Source organism: Asparagus officinalis, chromosome 8 (assembly GCF_001876935.1).
Source record: "Asparagus officinalis chromosome 8, Aspof.V1, whole genome shotgun sequence".
Lineage (NCBI taxonomy): Eukaryota > Viridiplantae > Streptophyta > Magnoliopsida > Asparagales > Asparagaceae > Asparagus > Asparagus officinalis.
Genome location: NC_033801.1, coordinates 75,569,595 through 75,578,693, shown reverse-complemented (window position 1 = coordinate 75,578,693; position 9,099 = coordinate 75,569,595). Strand labels below are relative to the sequence as shown.

At 34.9% G+C, this 9,099-nt stretch overlaps 1 pseudogene; it reads right to left on the bottom strand.

Annotated features, from left to right (window-relative positions):
* Positions 1-6,513, bottom strand: part of LOC109851361 — a 21,058-nt pseudogene extending 14,545 nt beyond the window's left edge.

Sequence of the window (9,099 nt, the reverse complement as noted above, 5' to 3'; positions counted from 1 at the left end):
TGAGCTACTAAAAGAAGTGGGAAGTGAGGGAAGTAGCTTTTCGGGATCTTGCTTCTCGGGTTGTTGCCACTGGGAAGGTGGTGGTTGCCCTGTAGTTTCAAAGCAAAAATGTCAATAATCAACAATTGTGTTTTGAGAAATCCTTTTAAAATCCATCAAATGCTATCTTCCATATATTTGTATTTAGACCTAAATCCTTTTCAAAATGCAGATCTATTAGGGTGCCTCCTGAGCTAGATTATTTTTCTTTTTGCTTTCAAAGCACCATATTAATTGTCTCAACGACGAAAATAACTGAAGTAGCTATACTTCCCCTTTAATATTTTTTTTATAAGAAAGGTCATACAAATCCCAAAATTTTCTCATTTAAACCTCGGCTAAACATTCATACCTTTTTCTTTAACAACATTAGGGGCTAATTCCAGCAGCTTCATCATACAGAAGTACTTCTTTGGCACTCTAGCACCAGCCTGCATACATAGCTCCACCACAGCCGGGGAATGACCATAATACCCCCGTCCAGCATCCCCAAGCACCTCAGGATCATGAGGCCGTCGGTGCCACACAACCTTCAGAGGCACCAAATCATCCACCCCCGCCTTCCTCCACAGGTGGGCCCCACGCCACCCCTCATACCTAAAAACCCCACAAGCGCGAACTTTATTACCTGAGGGCCCAATGTGAACCTCTGAGCAGTGCTCACAAACTTTGGCTGGGTACACAAACAGGAGCTTCTGAACTCCATCCCTAACTTTTTCCCATGCATCCAGAGTCTCTTGACCAATCTGATACAATTCTTTTGTATCTAGTGTTAGGTTGTAAGAGGTTTCATCTGAAACTTTGGCTCCGGCTTGGAAACAGAGTTCGAGGACTGCAGGGATGCGATCGAAGTCAAAACGCTGGTCGTGGCTTATCGTTGGCTGGAACATGGTTTGGAGGTGGAAGGCTTAACGGGGCTAAGGATGTCATTAACAGTGGCGTCGATCCATCTATGCTCCCGGTCCTTCTTGATACGCTTGAAGCCATGGCAGCTTTTGATTTGGTGGCCCCTGCTACCAATGTATACCTCGGGACAGTACCTTAAAAAGGGCAATATAGCAGATATATCAAATAAATAGGGGCGGAGTTCTCTAAAACATGTCATAAGCCAAACACATGGCAGCTTAAACTAACTACCATCATATTTTAGTAAGACAAGTTCACAGGGTGTTCTCTAGTTTATAAAGATCGGGGGTGCGGGGAGGGTTGTGCAAAACACTCCAAAGTTCAGGGATGATTTGTGAAATTTAAAAAGGAATGAATTAGAAAAGGAATTATATCTCAGACATTTACTAAAAAGAATGTCTATACTTTTGAACCTATTAACTGTGGTTCAGGCAATGCAGGAACTTTGCATGCTGGGTTGTGGAGCATTGTTTATGTGGAAACAAGGTTTGAAATTTCAAAACTGGTCGAGATTTGGATTGCATGTTTATTGCCAATTGGTTTAAGTATCGGATATTATGTGGTTTTAGCAGTATCGGATCGGTTTTATAGGTGAATAAAGTAATTTCAAGTTTAATCATGAACTTTAAATTCAATGATTTGTTCCTAATATTGCATTACCCATTCAGCTTTAATTACTTCAAACCTCATATCTCATAGTTAGAATTATTATTCTACATCAGCATGTATTAAATGTTGTCAACCATTATCGCCTATATAGCTTGGTTTCAGCTATATTTTACAAACATGATCAAAATTCGGTATGATACAGCTGATGCATCAAACCTTGAGTGAAAACAACAGAAACATACTATTCAAAGAATCAAAAGATGGATAGTACTTTTTATGCCTTTTAATTCATGCATTAATTAATTATCTAAATAAATATATCAACAGTAATCTAAACAACAAAAAACAAAATATTTATTGAATCTTTCCATTTATCTCAATTAGGTACCGATATCAGTAATTCACTAGGATCTCTTCAGACGGTGCACTCTTGGTAGTTGCTTTGTCTCCATCTAAGAATGTGCACTACATTAAATGACAATGTCAAATAGCATTAATTTTCAAGAAATAGAAGACAAATGAACCAATTAAAAAGAATAGGGTTGTGTATGGATATTACATGGATCATACTTATATTTTGCATGTTTACAACCTCATCAACAGTATCAAATAATATGCATGTCAATGGTCACTCTCACTAGTGCATTTTTATATAAGATGTTGCACAAGAATATTGTAGCAAATATGTAGGTGTCTATTATTACAGAGAAAGATAATTAACAATTACTTGTAGATATGGACTTAAAAGATATTATATAACTTACTTGCAAGATTTCGCTGGGATTACTTTGAGAAGAGTAGAAACACCTTGGATCAAAAGTTTTCGGGACTCAAGGACATCGTTTGCTACAGGAGTCATGCTCTTCAACGGATAGTCCTTGACCCTATTATTTATTCTTTTAAGGATCATAGGACGAAGTCTTTTCCAGTCAACGTTCGACCTAAAACATCTTAAATGCATAAGGGACCAGCTGACTTCTTCCCTAAGATAATGCTGGAATTTCTGTCTTAGAGCCATAAAAACCTGTACCAGAAGGTTAAAATGTTGGAAGGTGCAAGTTTTACAACATTTATTATAGAGAAGAAACAACTAAATCCGCAATCTATTAGCACAACGTACGGCTGGAAGTTATTTTGCAAGAATTGAAGAAAAATATATTAACACTTACAAGTGTTAAACAAAAAGCTTCTAGACTTTTATTGAAGATGTTTTACGCTGAAAATATCATTAATAATGGTTTCTCACAAAGATTTCTATTGTTAGTCTTGTGCATGACATGTCTCCTACATCCAGCCCATGGTATAAGTTATAGTAAAACATAAACAAAAGAACCAAGTAAAATATTTCATGACAAAACTAAAGTATTCACGTATAATCAAACTTCACGAATCGTTCATTCTCATTATAGAATATGGACAAAATAAAGTAAAGAGTTCTTAGAAATCAGAATAATAAACTTCAGTTATGATAAGACAGATAAAGGGGGCCAAAAGGGAACTCAAGTTGCACAATTCCAAGCAAAATTGTAAACTCAACCAAGTGCAAAGAGGTAGATGGATTAACCAAGTCTGGTTCCTCAATCATCAGACCACCACCTTACCAAGTGCTAAACATGTTAACACTTGGGCTTCTTAAAACAGGGCTACACTAAGGGTGCTCTTAAAAGTAATAATGTAAGCAAATGAATTATAACATTGTGTGAACGAAGCATCAAATATTATCAAATAATGATAATCATGGTATCCATTAGAAGCTATATTACCTGGATACTTCTGTAAGGCAGCCAAACCCGTACCCAACACACACCCTTACCTGTACACATACTGAAACTTCTTGGACAATTCTCGAATATATGATATGTTTGCTTAAGCATATACTCAACTATATATTACATGTTTTAATTTAAAACACTCCTCATACACTTCTTGGACGTATATCCTACACTTCACGTCTATTTCTTATACATTGGTCTTATGTAAATGAAAAAATGATATTTATCTAATATAAATTATAAAGTTTAAATATATAAATGTACATAACATACACATATAGTCATGTCCCTGTATCCTACCTTTTACAAATTTTTCGTGTCATGTAAGGCTGTACCCGTAGCCGTGGAACTTAGGCATTCTTGTTCCTATGTCATAGTTCAACGTCTCTCACTTGCCAGTAAAAGACATGTATATGTACTCATACCTACAATTTTTTTTTGTTTTGCACTCTATAGATAAAAGTTGACGGGGAATGATTCAAGACCTTTTATTTTTATTTTTATTATGTTTGGCATCGATCCATCTATGCTCCTAGTCCTTTATACGCTTGAAGCCATGGCAGCTTTTGATTTGGTGGCCCCTACTACCAATGTATACCTCGGGACAGTACCTTAAAAAGGGCAATATAGCAGATATATCAAGTAAATAGGGGCAGACTTCTCTAATACATGTCATAAGCCAAGCACAGGGCAGCTTAAACGAACTGCCATCATATTTTAGTAAGACAGGTTCACAAGGTGTTATCTAATTTATAAAGTTCGGGGGTGCGGGGAGGGTTGTGCAAAACACTCCAAAGTTCAGGGATGATTTGTGAAATTTAAAAAGGAATGAATTAGAAAAGGAATTATATCTCAGACATTTTCTAAAAAGAATGTCTATACTTTTGAACCTATTAACCGTGGTTCAGGCAATGCAGGAACTTTGCATGCTGGGTTGTGGTGCATTGTTTATGTGGAAACAATGTTTGAAATTTCAAAACTGGTCGAGATTTGGATTGCATGTTTATTGCCAATTGGTATAAGTATCGGATATTCTGTAGTTTTAGCAGTATCGGATCGGTTTTATAGGTGAATAAAGTAACTTCAAGTTTAATCACGAACTTTAAATTCAATGATTTGTTCCTAATATTGCATTACCCGTTCAACTTCAATTACTTCAAACCTCATATCTCGTAGTTAGAATTATTATTCTACATCAGCATTATTAAATGTTGTCAACCATTATCGACTATATAGCTTGGTTTCAGCTATATTTTACAAACATGCTCAAAATTCAGTATGATAAAGCTAATGCATCAAACCTTGTGTGAAAACAGCAGAAAAATATACTATTCAAAAAATCAAAAGATGGATAGTACTTTTTTATGCCTTTTAATTCATGCATTAATTAATTATCTAAATAAATATGTCAATAGTAATCTAAACAACAAAAAACAAAATATTTATTGAATCTTTCCATTTATCTCAATTAGGTACCTATATCAGTAATTCACTAGGAACTCTTCAGACGGTGCACTCTTGGTAGTTGCTTAGTCTCCATCTAAGAATGTGCACTACATTAAATGACAATGTCAAATAGCATTAACTTTCAAGAAATGGAAGACAAATGAACCAATTAAAAAGAATAGGCTTGTGTATGAATATTACATGGATCATACCTATATTTTGCATGTTTACAACCTCATCAACAGTATCAAATAATATGCATGTCAATGGCCACTCTCACTGCCGCATCTTTATACAAGATGTTGCACAAGAATATTGTAGCAAATATGTAGGTGTCTATTATTATAGAGAAAGATAATTAACAATTACTTGTAAACATGAACTTAAAAGATATCATATAACTTACTTGCAATATAGTCATGTCCCTGTATCCTACTCTTCTCAAAGTAATCCCAGCGAAATCTTGCAAGTTATATGATATCTTTTAAGTCCATATCTACAAGTAATTGTTCATTATCTTTCTCTGTAATAATAGACACCTACATATTTGCTACAATATTCTTGTGCAACATCTTGTATAAAGATGCGCCAGTGAGAGTGACCATTGACATGCATATTATTTGATACTGTTGATGAGGTTGTAAACAAGCAAAATATAAGTATGATCCATGTAATATCCATACACAAAGTCTATTCTTTTTAGTTGGTTCATTTGTCTTCCATTTCTTGAAAGTTAGTGTTATTTGACATTGTCTATCACTGCCTATTGGCAATCATCAAGATACCGACACTAAGTGACACGTCAATCCCAATCGCACTCGTCAAGAAAGGAGCTCCCTTAAAAACCGCAGGCTAACCAGAAGCCGACAACATTAAATTAAGTACAGAAAAGAGAGTTTCCATAAATATTAATAGCCTCACTGACGACAAACAAGACAAAATAATTTACGGCATTGGCCAAAAATAGAGCGTTCACAGGAAGACCACAATGTCAATTGGTAAATACTGGAAAATGAGGACAATGGCCAATTGAAAGACACAAACTTTTACACTTTTATAACCTAATACTCAAGCAACCAAAGGACCAAGCGTCCAACCCTACGCAGCTACCACCTATTTGAATGACACACTAAAACAACCATCCCAAAAAACCCTCCTCGCAGCATAACCTACATATTGATTTATCAAATAGTCAAAAGACAATCTTTGTCATTCCTTTTAACTGTAGGACACCGGTATTTCTTCCACTTACCTGAATAATCAAATTCTTGCATAAAATCAAGCTTCTATAAGGTTGATCTCTAAACTAAAAACAGTATTTTTTCCACATGCTTCAAAGAAGTCATAAAATCATCTATTATTTATGCTTGCAAAGCAGCCAAAGGAAAAACAAAATGAGTAAATCCTAGATTCATCTAAAACTTCTCCCAACTGACAACACAAACAATCATAAACTTGACAGATTCAACTCACAACAAAAGAGAGAAGGCGGTACCTCAGCGGAGCATCCAGCATTCAAACTTCCACGACGTAGAAACCCTAAACTGAGCGGAGGAAGGCCAAATCCAGCGATACCAGGGTCAAGACGAACGAAGCCCTTGGAGCGCTGAACCCGGATCCAAGAGCCGCAACGAGAGATCTCAGAAGTCCCAGGATCAACGAGGGGAAAGAGGAAGAGAGAGAGAGAAACGAAATTCATAGAGAGAAAGAGAGAGAGAGAGCTTGAGAGGAAAAGGTTGAGGAAGAAGAGAGAGAAAGAGAGAGGGAGAAGGGAGAAAAGGGGGTTGGGCTGCAGACAGGCTGTCACCAGCTGTAGTTAGGCTTGGAGTTAGGTTGGGAGTTTATCGAAATCAAATTATTATTATTTTTTTAATATCATATTATATTATATTATATTATACTGTATTTTATTATCTTTTATTATTTATATTTATATATATATATAGAGGAGAACTTGTGTCAACTTAAGTGGATAGTGAATAGTGTGTCCACCAAACTTTATATCCACTCATTTAACATATAAAAAGTCACTTCATATCATGCAAGGATCCCTAGGAAACATCCAAGGGTTAAAAAGTTTGGTGGATGTCCACTTAAGTGGACACAAGTTTTGCTCTATATATATATATATATATTATATTTATTATATTTATTATATTTCTATCTATCTATCTATCTATCTATCTACCCTTTAAAAGAGCGAGTTCCTGAAAAACTTTTCCCTCCCCAAATTAACCTTCAACCGAATTAAATATACCAATCTTATCCCTTATAACATCATCAGAAATCAAAAGCCCTAAATGTTCCTTCGGTTACGCCATCTCTCCGCCTTCTCCTCGGCCCATCTCCTCAGTTCATCGGTTACGCTTTCAAAGATGATTATTATTGTCCTAATCATCAACGCTACTCCGCCATCATGTCCTCAGTTCTCAGAATTTTGGCATCGTTTAGAATCAGCAAGGAAGTTCATTGAAGAAGGTATTTCTAAAATTTACCTATGATTTTAAAATTTAAAACGAATTCTACCTATGATTTGAAGAAGGTTTCTTCTTCGTCTTCACTCCGCTACACAAAACCCTAGCTCTAATCATTAGTTCTTCTGAATTCACCATCTCCCCTTTTTGTTCTTCATTCCTCTCATTTTGTTCCAATTTTGCCATAATTCTCAATTTCCTATAGTTTCAAACGAAGAGTGTTTCGATATTCGAACAGCAGCTGTAGCGAGATTAGAAAGTAAGTTGAATCCATACAACTTATTATATTCGGATGTATTACAGGCTGAGCTTGAACTTTGTCAATTATTTCAGAAATTTTTGTTTATATTCAGATGAAATGTTATTTACAGCTTATCAGTGTGATTTTTTCCCTTCTATTTATGTCATGCTTTTTTGAACAGCACATTTTTGGTTATATATATTGATATGAAATGTTATTTACAGCTTACCATAGATTGTATATGATTAATTATAGTGTTAATATTCTTCAATTTTGTCTGCTTGTTATGTATTTTCCTTTTTTTTTCCACTATTCCATGTATATTAAAAAAATATTGCAGGAGTGCTAAGTATGTCATATAAAAACCAAATATATTCTACTATACAAACAATTTAAAGTTTCCTGGGAGGTAAAAGATGTAGATAATCTTGTAAAGAATTGTTAGTTTGGGAGAACTAGCCTTTATTGTAGACTGCACCATAGATGGATCAATATCAGTGGATACACAAATAATATTAAGAAGAAATCAGACATGAATTTAAGCAATATAACTCACCACAGCCAACTTTTCCACCAGCATTTCCAGTGCTTTTGCTTTGCTAAGCTCGTGTCCACCTGAAAAAACAAGATTGAGGTTAAGTCTTTGATATATTAACCACAAAAAGAAAGCGTTGTTGCAAGCATCCAGGGAAAAAATGTGATCTCCGGGAAACAAGAAACTGTACATTAGTTGCTGTGAGATGGTACAATGAGAGAACAGAAGGGCAAGCTATAAATAAGGGGGGCATTTCTGTAGGTCATAATTCCATCGTGGTTGGCAAATGGTGCAAATTTTGGAAAGCAAGTAGTAATCAAGATATGCATAGGCTCAAAAAATATTGAATACATACAGCAAGTGATTCAATAAATATAGAGGACATATCACCGACTATAACCATAGAACTAATATATTAGTTTAGCCACACAGCTAAGCTTGTGTATGGCCGAAATAAGTTATATTATATATTAAGAGCAATCATTATGGATGAGTATGGGAACCTATCGCATTAATATATCAGAAAAATGTACATACCTTAATGTCAAATTCTACATATCTAATTCAATAGATAACGTATCTAAATTTTAAATTCTTGCAGATCAATTTAGTCAAAATTTACCATTTTTTCTAGCTTATGTTTGTTTTCCTTTTCAAAATTTGCTTCTAAGAAACACTAGATGAGATACCTTCTTCAGTGGAATGCTCAACCTGGCATCAGCTCAACTTGCGCCATCGTGATGTAACAGTGACTTATGAACATGTAACAGGTTATGTTACTTATGTTATGATTCTTTTGGAGAAAGCCCCACGAAAAGATAAGTTAATTTTCAGATCAAGGCAAACCATAAGTAAGCAATTCTGATAACAAAAGAGATCAAGTACATGTATTAGAATAAAATATACTTGTGGTTTACTTTTCGTAAAATGTTGATTAAGATGCACAATACTGCCAGATATTGGTTTTATGCAAAACAAATTGTTATGAAAGCACAAATGTAGGTTTTTTGTAGGTTTTTCTTTATATATAATCAAGTTCTTTCTTGTAGGTTTTTTTTTGTTGCTCTTTTCTAATTT